At 42.8% G+C, this 16,157-nt stretch overlaps 1 protein-coding gene and 1 non-coding gene across 2 annotated transcripts in view; one reads left to right on the top strand and one right to left on the bottom strand.

The window, feature by feature from the left end:
- The window catches only part of LOC126095421 (protein O-mannosyl-transferase TMTC2-like), a 1,040,622-nt gene that overhangs the window by 925,779 nt on the left and 98,686 nt on the right, over positions 1 to 16,157 (top strand). The gene's annotated exons all lie outside the window — the stretch shown is intronic.
- Trnas-cga (transfer RNA serine (anticodon CGA)) lies at positions 258 to 332 on the bottom strand. The gene has a single exon. It is a non-coding gene; the product is annotated as a tRNA-Ser (tRNA).

The following is a 16,157-nucleotide window of genomic DNA, read 5'->3' on the forward strand; positions in this document are numbered from 1 at the left end:
ATTCGTGTCCATTGTTCATTCCAACGGACTTGGACAATTCCAGCAGGACAATGCGACACCCCACACGCCCAGAATTGCTACATAGTGGCTCCAGCAACACTCTTCTGAGTTTGAACACTTCCACTGGCCACCAAACTCCCCAGACATGAACAATATTGAGTAGCTCTGGGATGCCTTTCAACGTGCTGGAATGAATGAGATTTTCACTCTGCAGCGGAGTGTGCGTTGATATGAAACTTCCTGGCAGATTAAAACTGTGCGCCCGACCGAGACTCGAACTCGGGACCTTTGCCTTTCGCGGGCAAGTGCTCTACCAACTGAGCTACCGAAGCACGACTCACGCCCGGTACTCACAGCTTTACTTCTGCCAGTACCTCGTCTCCTACCTTCCAAACTTTACAGAAGCTCTCCTGCGAACCTTGCAGAACTAGCACTCCTGAAAGAAAGGATATTGCGGAGACATGGCTTAGCCACAGCCTGGGGGATGTTTCCAGAATGAGATTTTCACTCTGCAGTGGAGTGTGCGCTGATATGAAACTTCCTGGCAGATTAAAACTGTACGCCCGACCGAGACTCGAACTCGGGACCTTTGCCTTTCGCGGGCAAGTGCTCTACCAACTGAGCTACCGAAGCACGACTCACGCCCGGTACTCACAGCTTTACTTTTGCCAGTACCTCGTCTCCTACCTTCCAAACTTTACAGAAGCTCTCCTGCGAACCTTGCAGAACTAGCAAAGGTCCCGAGTTCGAGTCTCGGTCGGGCGCACAGTATTAATCTGCCAGGAAGTTTCAACGTGCTGTTCAGAAGAGATCTCCACCCCCTTATACTCTTACGTATTCATGGACAGCCCTGCAGAATTCATTGAGTTAAATCCCTCCAGCACTACTTCAGACATTAGTCGAGTCCACGCCACGTCGTGTTGCATCACTTCTGCGTGCTCGCGGGGGCCCTACACGACATTAGGCAGGTGTTCCAGTGTCTTTGGCTCTTCAGTGCAGAAGAATTGCATTTGACTGTCAGGTGTGCTCCCCCCCTCCCCCATTCTCGGCTCAATAGTAGCTCCAGATCACTGACATCGATTTTCAGTAGGATTTTCCAACATAAAATGTGTTCGAACATAACTCTGAGTACTTCGTCTATTGAGACATAGCAATCACGGATTCAGAAAGCACCGTTTTTGTCAAACGCAACTGACTCTTTATTCACACGATGTTAATAGTGTTATCGACAGTGCACCTCCAGTTGATTCCATATTTGTAGATTTCCAGAAGCCTTTTGACGCCGTTCCACACAAGTGTCTTCTATTCAAATCGCGTGTCTGCAGCGCATCGTCCCAGTTGTGCGAGTGGATTCGTGATTTCCCGTCAGAAAAATCAGTGTTTGTAGTAACTGGCGGAAAGTCATCGAGTGAAACAGTAGTGTGGTATTTGTAGTTCCCACAAGGTAGTGTTATATGTCTTTTGTTGTTCTTAATCTACATAAACAATTTCGGAGACGAACCCAACAGCTCTCATTTAACGTCTAGTTAACTCGTTGTAACGTCCCCTTAGAACAATTGTACATGAGACTGTGCTTAACCTGACACACAATATTTTTAGCGCAACGCAATCTGACTATCAAAGATCCCTGCAAAAAAATGGCCCTGAGTAACATCAAACTATACCTTTCACAAATAACTTACCTCACAAAAATCTTCATTACTCGAACTACTGCAATACAGTGAGCACCACTACTGCCAGCTAAATAAAAGATTCAAACTACGGAAGGCACTAACTACTGATAGGGATAGTTAGCAAATGAAGGATATTAATAGAGAACAAACAATGTATTTACCTTAATAGTCATAATATATATATATATATATATATATATATATATATATATATATATATATATATATATCAGTTCATGACAAATTACAAAACTCCGCCATCTCTCTCCCCACATCCACCACTGCTGGCGGCTCACCTCCAACTGCGCAACGCTACGCGCTGTTCACATCCAGCTGCCGCTGTCCAACACTACAATGGCAGACAACAATGCAAACTAGCCACAGACTGCACACAGCACAGCCAGTGATTTTCATACAGAGCGCTACGTAGCATTACCAATATAAAAATCTAAACAGCCTACTTACATCGTCAGAATTAAAAAATGATACACAACATATCTTAATGCAGTCAAAAGGGACAGTTGACTCTGAACGTTAAGAAGTGTGAGGTCTTCCAAATGAGTGCTAAAAAGAACTCCATTATGTTCCAGTTACACGATAAACCATTAAAATTTAAATGTTGGCTGTTCATCTAAGTACCTAGGAATTAAAATTACAAACAAATTGTAACAACCACATAGAAGATGTTATGGGGTAGGCGAAACAAGGACTGCCGGCCGGAGTGGCCGAGCGGTTCTAGGCGCTGCAGTCTGGAACCGAGCGACCGCTGCGGTTGCAGGTTCGAATCCTGCCTCGAACATGGATGTGTGTGATGTCCTTAGGTTAGTTAGGTTTAAGTAGTTATAAGTTCTAGGGGACTCATGACCTCATAAGTTAAGTCCCATAGTGCTCAGAGCCATTTTTTTCGTAACAAGGACTACGTTTATTGGCAGAAATTTAGAAGATGCAGACAAGTTTACTGAAGAGACTCCCCACACTACGCTTCACTGTTCAGTCCTGGAGTATTGCTACGCGGTAAGGGATCCTTACCAGACCGACTTAAAGGAAGACGTCGAAAAAGTTCTAAGAAGTGCAGCCTGGATTGTGTTATGGCGGAATATAGTATAGACCGTCACGTGTTGTAGTGGAAATTATTAAAACAAAGTCATTTATCCCTGCGGAGAGATATTTCCATGAAACTACAATCACAGCATTTCTCCTTCGAATGTCAAAATACACTGAAGTGACGAAAGTCATGGGATAGCGATTGGCACATTTACAGACGGCGCATACAAGGTATAATATGGTACCCCATGGGCGGAACCGCCATTTATAGTTCGGTGATTGATGTGAAAATGTGTCCGATGTTATTGTGGCCGCACGACGGTAATTAACTGACTTTGAAAGCGGAATGGTAGTTGGAGCTACACGCTTGGGGCAGTCCATTTTGGAAACCGTTAATGAATACAGTATTCTGAGATTCGGTATCAAGAGTGTGCCGAGAACACCGAATTTCAGGCGTTGTCCCTCAGCACGGACAACGCAATGGCTGACGGCCTTCACTTAACGACCGACAGCAGAGGCGTTTGTATACAGTTGTCGGTGCTAACAGACGAGCAACACTGCATGAAATAACCATAGAAATCAATGTGGGGCGTACGACGAATATATCCGGTAGCACAGAGCTGTGATATTTGGTGTTAATGGGATGTGACAGTAGAAGATCAACGCTATTGCCTTTCCTAGACAGAACCACATCACCTGCAGCGCCTCTTTTGGGCTCGTGCCCATATCGGTTCAATCCTAGATGACTGGGAAACCGTGATCTGGTCAGATGAGTCCCGATTTCTGTTGGTAAGAGATAATTGTGGGATTCGAGTGTGGCGCAGACCCCACAACGCCATGGACACAAGTTTTTAACAATGAACTGTGCAACCTGGTGGTGGTCCCATAATGGTGTGGACTGTGTTTACATGGAACGTACTGGATCCTTTGGTCCAAATGAGCGACCATTGACTGTAAATGGTTATGTTTGGCTACTTGGAGACCAGTTGCAGCCATTCATGGGTCTCATGTTCCTATTCAACGATGTCGTGTCACCGTGCCACAATCTTCGCAATTGATTTGAAGAACGTTCTGGATAATTGGAGCAAATGCCTTGGCCACCAAGATCGCCCGACATGAATACCATGGAGCACTTATGAGACGTAATCGAGAGGTCAGATCGTTCACAATATGCTGCACTGACAACACTTTCGGAGATATGGGCGGTTGTAGAGGTAGCATGGCTGAATATTTTTACATGGGACTTGCAACGACTTGTTGAATCCACGGCACATCGAGATGCTGCGCTACGTCGGGCAAAATGAGGTCCGACACGATGTTACGAGATATCCCATGACTTTTGTCGCCTTAGTCTATTTGGTTGACTTCCATCTACGTAGATAGATATGACCATCGTAATAAACTAAAAGAAATCGGAGGACGAACTAAAAGGTTTAGGTTTTCAGATTTCCCACGCGCAATTTGCGTCTGAACGGCCAATAAATAGTTTAAAAGTTGTTCTATGAAGCCTCTGCTTACCACTTAAGTGTGACCTACAGACTATTCACGCAGTAACAGATGTGTTGAAAGTGCACTTAGCGAACACGGCGATTATAGATATTCAGATGGGTTATGATCGGCAGACTTGATGACTATACTTGTTTGTAGCTCGTTTACAACACGCCTTCTACCTAGAGATTAAACCAGAGTGTAACATTCCGTCGCGTACAATAACTACAATGAAGCGCCAAAGAAACTGGTATAGGCACGTGTATTTAAATACAGAGATATGTAAACAGGCAGAATACGGCGCTGCAATCAGAAAAACCTATATACGAGACAAAATGTGTCTGGCGCGGTTGTTAGATCAGTTACTGGCGCTACAATGGCCGGTTATCAAGATTTAAGTGAGTTTGAACGTGATGTTATAGTCGCCGCACCAACTGTGGGACACACCATCTCCGAGGTAGCGATGAAGCGAGGATTTTTCCGTACGACCATTTCACGAGTGTACCGTGAATATTAGGAATCCGGTAAAACATCAAATCTCCAACATCGCTGCTGCCGGTAAAAGATCCTGCAATGAACGAGACCAATGGCGACTCAGGAGTATCGTTCGACAGAAATGTAACCCTTCCGCAAATTGCTGCAGATTTCAATGCTGGGCCATCGACAAGAGGTCAGAGTGTGAACCATTCCACGAAATATCATCGGTATGGGCTTTCGGAGCTGAAGGTCCACTGGTGTGCCGGTCATCACCGACATTGGACTGTTGATGACAGGAAACATGTTGCCTTGTCGGACGAGTCGCGTTTCAAATTGTATCGAGCGGATGGACGTTTATGGGTATGGAGACAACCTCGTGTATCAATGGAACCTGCGTGTCAGCGGGGGACTGTTCAAGCTGGTGGAGGCTCTGTAATGGCGTGGGGTGTGTGCAGTTGGAGTGATATGGAACCCCTGATACGTCTAGATACGATTCTGTCGGGTGCACGTACATAAGCATCGTGTCTGATCACCTGCATCCTTTCATGTCCATTGTGCATTCCGACGGACCTTGGGAATTCCAGCAGGACAATGCGACACCCCACACGTCCAGAATTGCTACAGAGCGGGTCCAGAAACAATCTTCTTAGTATAAGCACTTCCGCTAGCCACCAAACTCCCCAGACATGAACATTATTGAGTAGCTCTGGGATGCCTTGCAACGTGCTATTCAGAACAGATCTAAGCCCCCTCGTAATGTTACGGATTTATGTCCATAAATCCATGCGGGATTCATGGTGTCAGTTCCCTCCAACACTACTTCAGACATTAGTCGAGTCCATGCCATGTCGTACTGCGGCATCTCTGCACGCTCGCGGGGGCCCTACACGATATTAGGCAGGTGTACCAGACTCTGGCTCTTCAGTGTATTTCTCTATAGTTTCATATGGTGACTACTTGATGACGATAACAAATTTCAGCCAGTCGTTAATTACCAAGGTGAGCATGGAATCGAATGAAAAAAACCGCTCTGAGCACTATGGGACTTAACGTCTATGGTCATCAGTCCCCTAGAACATAGAACTTAGAACTACTTAAACCTAACTAGCCTAAGGACATCACACAACACCCAGCCATCACGAGGCAGAGAAAATCCCTGACCCCGCCGGGAATCGAACCCGGGAACCCGGGCGTAGGATGCGAGAACGCTACCACACGACCACGAGATGCGGGCAGGAATCGAATGAAACAACAAGTTTAGTGTTAAGATTCACAGCTTACTGATTCCCACAACCAGTTTCGGACGCTTAAACCTCCGTCATCAGATGGTTTGGTTTTATGTGTATTGATACGACATGTATGTGAAGCGCTACGATTCTGGGGTAACCTGTGGAACTGTCCTGCAGCAACTGATATTAATCCACATAAATCCAGGTGGACAGTAGTGTAACGAAAAAAAAATTTAGGACCTGTTAGATGCAGTTAGTTTGACTTTCGAAAAAGTAAGGATGCCAGAGAAACAGTTTCGACGTTGCGATTTATGATGAAAGCAAGACTTTCGAAAAATCATAGGATTTTTCGATGTGTAAAAGCGTTCGAAAATGTACAATGGTGCAAAACGTTCGAGATTATGAGGAAAATATGAGTAAGCTATAGGAAAAAGTGGATAATACAATATACAATCTGTACGTGTGCATGAACCAAGAGGACCACGAGAGAACTGATCGTATTAAAAAGGGTGTAAGACGGAGATGAAGGTTTTCGCTGCTACCGTTCAGTCTATACAGTCAAGAAGTAGTGACGGAAATAAAAGGGAAGGTTCAATAGTGGGGTTAAAATTCAGGCTGAAAGGATATCAGTGATTAGATTTTCTGATGACATGACTGTCCTCAGTGAAAGTGAAGAGAAATCAGATGACCTGATTAACGGAATGAACTGTCACGAGTACAGTATATGAATTGAGAGTAAAGCGAAGAAAGACGAGAGTATTGAGAAGTGTAGTAGAAATGATATTAGTTAAGAAATTTGTTATGTTATGTGTGCCTCACTGCTTTTTTTAAAATAATTCGTGCCTGATTTTATTCTGAGAATCTCGGTAATGTATCTAAATACCGTAAATCAAAATGTGATTCAAAAAGTGCTTGAAGTGAAGTGAAGTGCAGCTGGACAGCAAGAAACTCTTTAGCGCGCAATCCCCGCGACGATAGTAGTTGTGAATCTTTGAGTATGGACTCTAAAAAAAAAGACAATTGATACATTAAAAAGGAGAGGACTGTTAATCTGTATCTTGTGGAAAAAGGAAGTGTTGCTAGGCCGTCACTCAGTACGTATTGTTACATTTAATGAAAATTGGTATTTTAGTGATAAAACCGAGTAAAGTATGTGTAAGACTTGGCAAAGATTTATGTATACAAATTTTCTGGAAGTGAAGAATAGAAATATTTTGTTTTTGGAAAAGGAGGTGAACTTCATTGTCGCCGTCTATCAATCGACAGAATTTTAAGTATACGAAGTTCACTAAAATACAGGAAAAGAAATGCATTCTCTATAGTTTTCATTCAATAAGTAACAACCTCTCATAATTTCTTAATTATAGTAATTGGATTATGTTCTTGTACAATATGGCCGATGCGGTTCCAGGCGCTTTAGTCTGGAACCGCGGGTTCGAATCCTGCCTCGGGCATGGATGCGTGTGATGTCCTAAGGTTAGTTAGGTTTAAGTAGTTCTAAGTTCTAGGGGACTGATGACTTCAGATGTTAAGTCCCATAGTGCTCAGATCCATTTGAACCATTTTTTTGTACAATAGTATGGTGCTGAACTGCAGTGACCAATTTTGATGTGGCTGGACGTGTAGTTTGAAGCAACATCAGCAGCGGATCTTTTCATTGATGTCCTTTCACCCCGAATTTTAATCCCTCTCTTGAACCTTTCTTTTATTTCCTTCATTGCTCCTTCAGTGTATAGGTCGAACACTAGTGGCGAAACAGTGTGTCCTTGTCTCTTTTTAATCCGAGCCCTTTGTTCTTGGTCAGCAGTTCTTATTTTTCCGTCTTGGTCATTATACAAATTGCATATTACCCTTCTTTTCCCGTATGTTACCCCTATTTTTCCGAGAATTACGAACGTCATGCACCATTTTAAATTGTCGTTCGCTTTTTCTACGCCGACAAGTTCTATAAATGCGCCCTGCTCCTATTACCAAACGCAACGTCAGAAATGCCTCTTTGATGTCCTTGCTTTTCCAGCCAGACTGCTACTCTTATAAGAAATACTCAGTTTCCCTTTCCATTCTTCCGTATGTTATTCTTGTCAGCAACTTGGATTCTTGTGACGTTAAGCCGTTTGTACGATACGTCTTACACTTATCTGCCCTTGTTGTCTTCGGGATTGTTAATATGTTATTTTTTCGGAAGCCTGATTTTATGTCTCCAATCTCTCAGATTGTATACATTCGTTTCAATAGTCATTTGTTTTCCACTTCCCTCAATGAGTTTAGAAATTCCGATGGGATATCATCCACGCTTCCTGCAATATTTGATATGTGTGTGTGTGTTTTTGGGCATATGTGATGGCGCACTGCCAGGTAACAAAGAAAAGTCCTCCACCCGCAGTGAAAGCTGCTGCACAGCTCCCGCAAAGATGAAACGCGAACGAAACGCGCGTCGCGCCGTACGCGAGTGTCAAGTGCGAACCCACAACCGCGCGGAATTACCTCCTCTCCGGGACGCGGTGTGCTGCAGCAGGGGTCAGGGTATCGGCGAGAGAGCTCTCCAGCGGCGAACAAAGCGGCCTGAGGGCCATTGTTTTTAATGTCCCCTAACGTGGTCGCCACTCCTGCCGTACCTGGAGAGTTTCCAGCGAGGGGGACTCACATGCTAGGGGCGAGGGGGCGCGGATCGCGGGATCAGACCTACAGCCGACCGCTGCGGCAGCCGCGAAGGCCTAAGCAGCGTGGGAAAAAATATGCAACTACATCGGCAATCACTTATCAAAGGCAATAGACGTCTTGTCACCAGATTTCCTTTAAGAACATTTTCCTACTCAGCATGTACAGGGCTATTACAAATGATTGAAGCGATTTCATAAATTCACTGTAGCTCCATTCATTGACATATGGTCACGACATACTACAGATACGTAGAAAAACTCATAAAGTTTTGTTCGGTTGAAACGGCACTTCAGGTTTCTGCCGCCAGAGCGCTCGAGAGCGCAGTGAGACAAAATGGCGACAGGAGCCGAGAAAGCGTATGTCGTGCTTGAAATGCACTCACATCAGTCAGTCATAACAGTGAAACGACACTTCAGGACGAAGTTCAACAAAGATCCAACAACTGCCAACTCCATTCGGCGATGGTATGCGCAGTTTAAAGCTTCTGGATGCCTCTGTAAGGGGAAATCAACGGGTCGGCCTGCAGTGAGCGAAGAAACGGTTGAACGCGTGCGGGCAAGTTTCACGCGTAGCCCTCGGAAGTCGACGAATGAAGCAAGCAGGGAGCTAAACGTACCACAGCCGACGGTTTGGAAAATCTTACGGAAAAGGCTAAAGCAGAAACATTACCGTTTACAATTGCTACAAGCCCTGACACCCGATGACAAACTCAAACGCTTTGAATTTTCGGCGCGATTGCAACAGCTCATGCGTTCAGTGCGAAACTTGTTTTCAGTGATGAAGCAACATTTTTTCTTAATGGTGAAGTGAACAGACACAATGTGCGAATCTGGGCGGTAGAGAATCCTCACGCATTCGTGCAGCAAATTCGCAATTCACCAGAAGTTAACGTGTTTTGTGCAATCTCACGGTGTAAAGTTTACGGCCCCTTTTTCTTCTGCGATAAAATGTTACCGGACACGTGTATCTGGACATGCTGGAAAATTGGCTCAGGCCACAACTGGAGACCGACAGCGCCGACTTCATCTTTCAACAGGATGGTGCTCCACCGCACTTCCATCATGATGTTCGGCATTTCTTAAACAGGACATTGGAAAACCGACGGATCGGTCGTGGTGGAGATCATGATCATGATCAGCATGATCAGCAATTCAAGTCATGGCCTCCACGCTCTCCCGACTTAACCCCATGCGATTTCTTTCTGTGGGGTTATGTGAAAGAATCAGTGTTTAAATCTCCTCTACCAAGAAACGTGCCAGAACTGCGAGCTCGCATCAACGATGCTTTCGAACTCATTGATGGGGACATGCTGCGCCGAGTGTGGGAGGAACTTGATTATCAGCTTGATGTCTGCCGAATCACTAAAGAGGCACATATCGAACATTTGTGAATGCCTAAAAAAACTTTTTGAGTTTTCGTATGTGTGTGCAAAGCATTGTGAAAATATCTCAAATAATAAAGTTATTGTAGAGCTGTGAAATCGCTTCAATCATTTGTAATAACCCTGTATTTAATAATCACCATAACGGTTGCCCAGTTTCTATCCCTTGGTCATATAAAGCATGTACAACTCAATCACGTAAAATCATATTATCCTATCTGTAAACTGAACAAGAAATAAAGGAAAGCAAGGAGATACTTAGAAAAAGAAAGTGTCAAGTAGAAGGAAAATATCTTTAAGGTTTCAATTAAAAGAAAACAGCCCTCAGTCATTAATATTTAACGAATTAACCGGGTTTCAACACTGCTAGGAGTGTCTTCCTCAGAATTTAAACCAAAGAATGGTCTATAACATGGTCACATAATTATGACTAAAAAGACTCATGAGTCCGTTTACAACCTGCACCACGCAAGTAACGAGCAGCCCTTAGTGGCTCGCCATCACAGTTTTTTTATCTTAAATATCTTTGTGACTAATGCCATTTTGGCATATTTATTATTTTATAAATGACATATAAGTACTGCCAGTCTTTCACGATAATTCCGTACTCATAATTTGTATCATACGTTTTTAGTCATAATTCTGTGACCATGTTGTAGACCATTCTTTGGTTTAAATTCTGAGGAAGACACTCCTAGCAGTGTTTAAACCAGTTTAATTCGTTAAATATTAGTGACCGAGGGCTGTTTTCTTTTAATTGTAACTATTCACGGTCTCTGAACGTGCAGCCATGTACAAAATCTTTAAGGTTTGCCGATGACGTCGTAATTCTGACAAAGAGAGCAAAGTAATTTTGAGGATCAGTTGAACTTAAGAAGAGGCACTACGACGAACATCACGAATGTAGCCCACTTAAATTGGGTGACACCGGGGAACGTATGCGAAATGTTACTTTGAAAGTACTGAAGAAACCAAACAATAAATTACACAGTAGTATGGCAGGCCAAGTAACTTTCTTTGAATTCTGCGCTGCTCTTCAAAATGACACAGATATGTGGCACTGTTTCTTAACACAGTCATCAATTCTCTGTAAATTATATCTGGAATATGCTACTAGTCGTTCAGATGAATAAAAGAAGGGGTCGGTGGATAGCACACATACTGTAATATCAAGGAACAGTTAATTTGGTGTTGGAAGGAAGCGTGAGGCAGTAAGATAAACATCACGAATGTAGTCCACTTAAATTAGCAGACACTGGGAAATGTATACGAAATGTTACTTTGAAAGTACTGGAGAAATCAAACCGTAGATTACACAGTGCTATGGCGGGCCAGGTAACTTTCATTGAATTCTGCACTACTCGTCAAAATGACACAGATATGTGGAACTATTTCTTAACATAGTCATCAATTCTCTGTAAACTGCAGTCGGAACATGCTACAAGTCGTTCAACTGAATAAAAGAAGGGGTCTCTTGATAGCACACATACTGTAATATCAAGGAACAGTTAATTTGGTGGCGGAGGGAAGTGTGAATAGGGGGGCAAACCAGGCATGAAGACATTTTGTTAGTGTGGGTTGCCTACATCTTGTAATATTAGTAATTTTCGCCTCACAAACATTAATATACGCTCAATAGTAAACGCCTGATGGCCTAAAGTTATCGAGCAATTGTAAAGTAAAAGAAATGAACCATCGCATAGCAGCGACAGAATCTATTATTCTTTATCTTTGCCGTTCTTGCGCGGTGCCTGTAAATCTCTATGTACATGTATCGATTAATGGTATAAAAAAGAATTCTGTTGTTTCAAGACAAATGAGGCTTTTGACGCCTCACCTTTTACTGTTTGTATTCTATGAAAGGCGGACTCGGACTTGCTGCGTTCCACAACTGTATTTTATATTTTATGTGAAAATATTGAGTGAATATGCTAATTGTTATTTTTTCCAATCGGAAAACATGTAGTTTCTTGTAACTGATATCGAACAGACAGCGTCAAGAGGACATTTTGACTGTTATGTATAAAGTATTTAACCACAATGGTCATCTATTGTAATTTAATATGGAAAGGTACGTAGCATTAAAAAAACGTGTCTTAAAGATAAGTGTGCTTATTTTAGTAAATTAACCTTGATGATTCCATCTCCTTATTTACCTGAATGATAATTATTTTGTGTTACTTCATCACCAGAAATTACGATCACGCTGATGGGCCGAGCGCAGCATGAGGCAGAAGGAACATTATCGTTTTCCTATTATTTCTGAACCAACTTTTTTGTGTAGTGTTGCATTTCTTTTAAAGTCTATAAACCTTCTGGTCCCTTAGTGTTGATCCGGGTATGACTACATCGCGACTATAAAAATGCACAGAAATGATAATGTTTCTTCCGAACGATCTCAAATATATATATCAATATGCTGCCCTTATTCAGGTATTTAATGCTCAACGTATGTTATTATAATAGTGTAATCAATCCCTGATTCTGTTGCCAAGTGGCCCACCAAAATATTCACTTTTTCGACATTTTTCAAAAAATAAAAATAAAATAAAATAACAGTTCTTTTTCTTTTCGTCCCCCAAGAGCAACGCTACAATCTGGCCCTTGGTCAGGAACACATTCGAGAACTTCTTTGCGAACGTCCCCATCGTTGGAAAATCTCTTTCATCCTAGATGTTCCTTCATTGCCTGGACATTGCCCTGAGTGGGGGATGTCGATGGCTTCCTTTCGCTATCAGCATCACCAACATCTCTGTGGTCTTTACCATGTTGTTGGCACCATTTCACTATGGGTGGACGTGACTTTGGATTTGGTCCATAGACAGCCAGAATTTCACGGCGAACCTGTGTGCAATTTAGACGTTTTTCCCACAAGAATTATGCTTACCACCGGGGAGTAGGTTTCAGCTTGCCACGACAATGCTGTGATGCCTCTGTTATTTGTGCCACAAGAGAACTGTGTCTGTAGGAAACCTGGAACACGTTCTCCCTCTTGACAACGAGCCACTCCTGTTGTGCAATGGTCTTAGCTTGGGACAACTTACTTTCTTTAGTCTCTGCGTAACAGACTATTCAGAGGATAATAATTGCCAAGGAAAAAAGGAGGATATAAATTGCAGACTCTCAATAACAAGAACACCGTTTGTGATAAGAGAGAGTTATGTAGACATTCAGCATAAGTTTAAGTGTTGGGAAGTGTTTTCTAAGAATTCGCCTGGCGTATATCCTTGTTTATAAGAAAGTGAAATGCCGACAACAAATAGTACAGACAAGAAGAGAATCGAAGCTTTTGAAATGTGTCACTATAGAATAACGTTAAGGATTATATGGGTACATCCATTAATTAATGAATCAAACCGATAAGATAACAAAATTAATATCACAGTTTGAATAAAGATGAGATTGGTTGATAGCACACATTCTCTGATATCAAGGAACAGTTAACTTTGCGTTTAAGGGGTGTGTGCGTGTGTGTGTGTGTGTGTATGTGTGTGTGTGTGTGTATGTGTGTGTGTGTGTGTGTGTGTGTGTGAATTGGAAAAGGGGTGGTGTTAAAACGGAAAGGGATAATAAGGCTTGACTACAGGAAGAAAATTCAAATGGATGTAGGTTGCAAGAGCTATGTAGAAATGAAGAGACATCCATTGGACAGATAAGTGTGAAGAACTGGGTGAAACCAGTAGTGAATAACACAACAAAATAATTCACAATAAACTGGAAACTCACTGGACAGACTCGTGAATAAACACTTCTGAAAGCTGTGACTGAAATCTGTGCCAACGACGTAATGCCGACTAATGGAGTGGAGTCTCCACATGTGACCAAATAGGCCAAGTCGCATCAGTGATTATTGGTAAATACTATGTATGCATTTCAGCAGTCAAAGTCAATTGATCCGTGTTAAATAATTTCATTGTCAACATGTTACGAAAAATTCTTCGTAAGTGGTACATTACTTTGCAATAAGTCATCAACACTACATTGCAGGAAAGCATTAGTCGAGATGGATAATATTGCCTGTACCAGCAATACGATATACGATGACAGTAGGAAGGAGAGGTGGAGGGACGTTAGGAGAAATTTTCTTGTTACATTTTCATTCACATGTGCGTTAAAGCTGATATTTATGTACCGCAGCAAGTCACAATGTTTGTGAATTAATAATGTAAGAGCATTTAATTACGAGTGACGTGTTTTGAGCTCACCTCCAGACATCCAGGTGTCAAATGGTAAAAATTACTTAAAAATTATTAGCTGCGTAATATTATCCCTCCACCCACAAGGTGGACCCGAAGGACGTTAACAACAAGGTCACGTGGAATCACGCTTGCGTAGTATGTACCACAGACCAGGTAACCCCTCCCTCCAATACCCTGAGCGTGACGGGCGAGAAAGATGCACTAGCCGGGTGGAAGGGGGGAGGGGGGAGGAGGGGATAAGACCTAACCTACATCTTGCCCGCACTCTTAAGGTAAATAGGGCAGGCAGGTGGTTTTCCACCCCACCTTGCGGACAGAGGGTTAACTACTTGTTGATTTGCCAAGATCTTCATTAGGTCAAGAATGTGTGCCTCCCTGCATACAAGAGATAAAAAATGTATAGAATACTTCTTGTCAAAAGAGGTGTTGCTCTGCATCTGTATCTACACTCCACAAGCCATCTTCTGTTGTTTGGTGGAGCGTACATTATGTACCAGTGGTACTTACCTTGCCCCTCTCCCCCTCCGTTCCTGTTCAGTCACGATTCGTGAGCGGGTAGAACTGCTACTGCAAGCCTTTGTGTGGGCTCAGATCTATCTAATTTTGCCATCGTGGTCTTTTCGCGAGATATATGTAAGAGAAAGGAATAGGTTGTCTTGTAGGAAAGTGCAGTTTTAATTGGGGCGATACAATATGCGATATGATATGCAATGCTTCTCACTATATGATGCAGAAGCATCCTGCATTGGTGATGCATGTAGAAGAAACGTAGTTGAAGCGACTTAACTGGCTCACACTAGAACGACAGAGATACAACTCCAATATGATTCTGTTTCGTGTCGCCCAGCTCAACAAGGAGTGCTGGTTGCTCCAGCTGTATTACATGATACACGGGCCAGAAAATTTCAAGTCATCTGATGTGGCTAAAGATAATTTATGTACAATAGATGAAACAATGTTACACCCCTTTCTGCAGTTATTTTTTCTGTAAGACCTTTACTTTTCACACAAAAAGGTAAAAAACACTTTCTTAGGATTCGTGCGTTTCCTCCGCTATTCAGTTTTCCTCACTCAGTTTTGAGGAAACTATGCGGCAAAAAATTGACTATCTTTTTTCTTTGCCTTTTATAATCAGATATCACAGCTTGGCAATAAACTGGTTCTCTTTTCACTATTGCTCATAGTTATTGTGACACTTTGAATTAAGTAAAACACTGCACATATTTTGAAAAATTGGCAACAAAATTGTAGTCACTGGCCAGTATGCATTTGGTGCATTTCAGGTCATAGAATGCTGTGTGCAAAATGTAGCTGACGTATCGAAATTATGAAACTTCCTGGCAGATTAAAACTGTGTGCCGGCCCGAGACTCGAACTCGGGAACTTTGCCTTTCGCGGGCAAGTGCTCTACCATCTGAGCACGACTAACGCCCCGTGCTCACAGCTTTACTCCTGCCAGTACCTCGTCTCCTACCTTCCAATATCAGCGCACACTCCGCTGCAGAGTGAAAATCTCATTCTGGATGTCGAAATTGTTTGAACTCTAAATCATTTCACATGTATGCTCCCAAATATTTAATGGATTTTTCATCAGTTGTGTAATGATATGATAATGGAGATTACCACTTACTTTATACTCAATAAGTTAGTACTTCCCTGTGTACAGCTGCGAGCAGCCTTGCGGAGCTTCTAGGGTATATGAAATCTTCGTCTGCAATATCGCAATATCCTTTCTTCCAGGAGTACTAATTTTGCTTCTGTGGAGTTTAGAAGGTAGGAGACGAGGTTCTGACGGAAGTAGGGCTGTGAGGAGGGGCTGTGAGTCGTGCGTGGGTAGCTCAGTTGGTAGAGCACTTGCCCGCGAAAGGCAAAGGTCCTGAGTTTGAGTCTCGGTGAGGCACACTGTTTTAATCTGTCAGAAAGTTTCATATCAGCGCACATTCCGGTGCAGAGGAAAATTTCATTCTGAATCAAAGAAGTTCTCCTGCATAACTTGATGGACCAG

Source organism: Schistocerca cancellata, chromosome 8, assembly GCF_023864275.1.
Source record: "Schistocerca cancellata isolate TAMUIC-IGC-003103 chromosome 8, iqSchCanc2.1, whole genome shotgun sequence".
Taxonomy (NCBI): domain Eukaryota; kingdom Metazoa; phylum Arthropoda; class Insecta; order Orthoptera; family Acrididae; genus Schistocerca; species Schistocerca cancellata.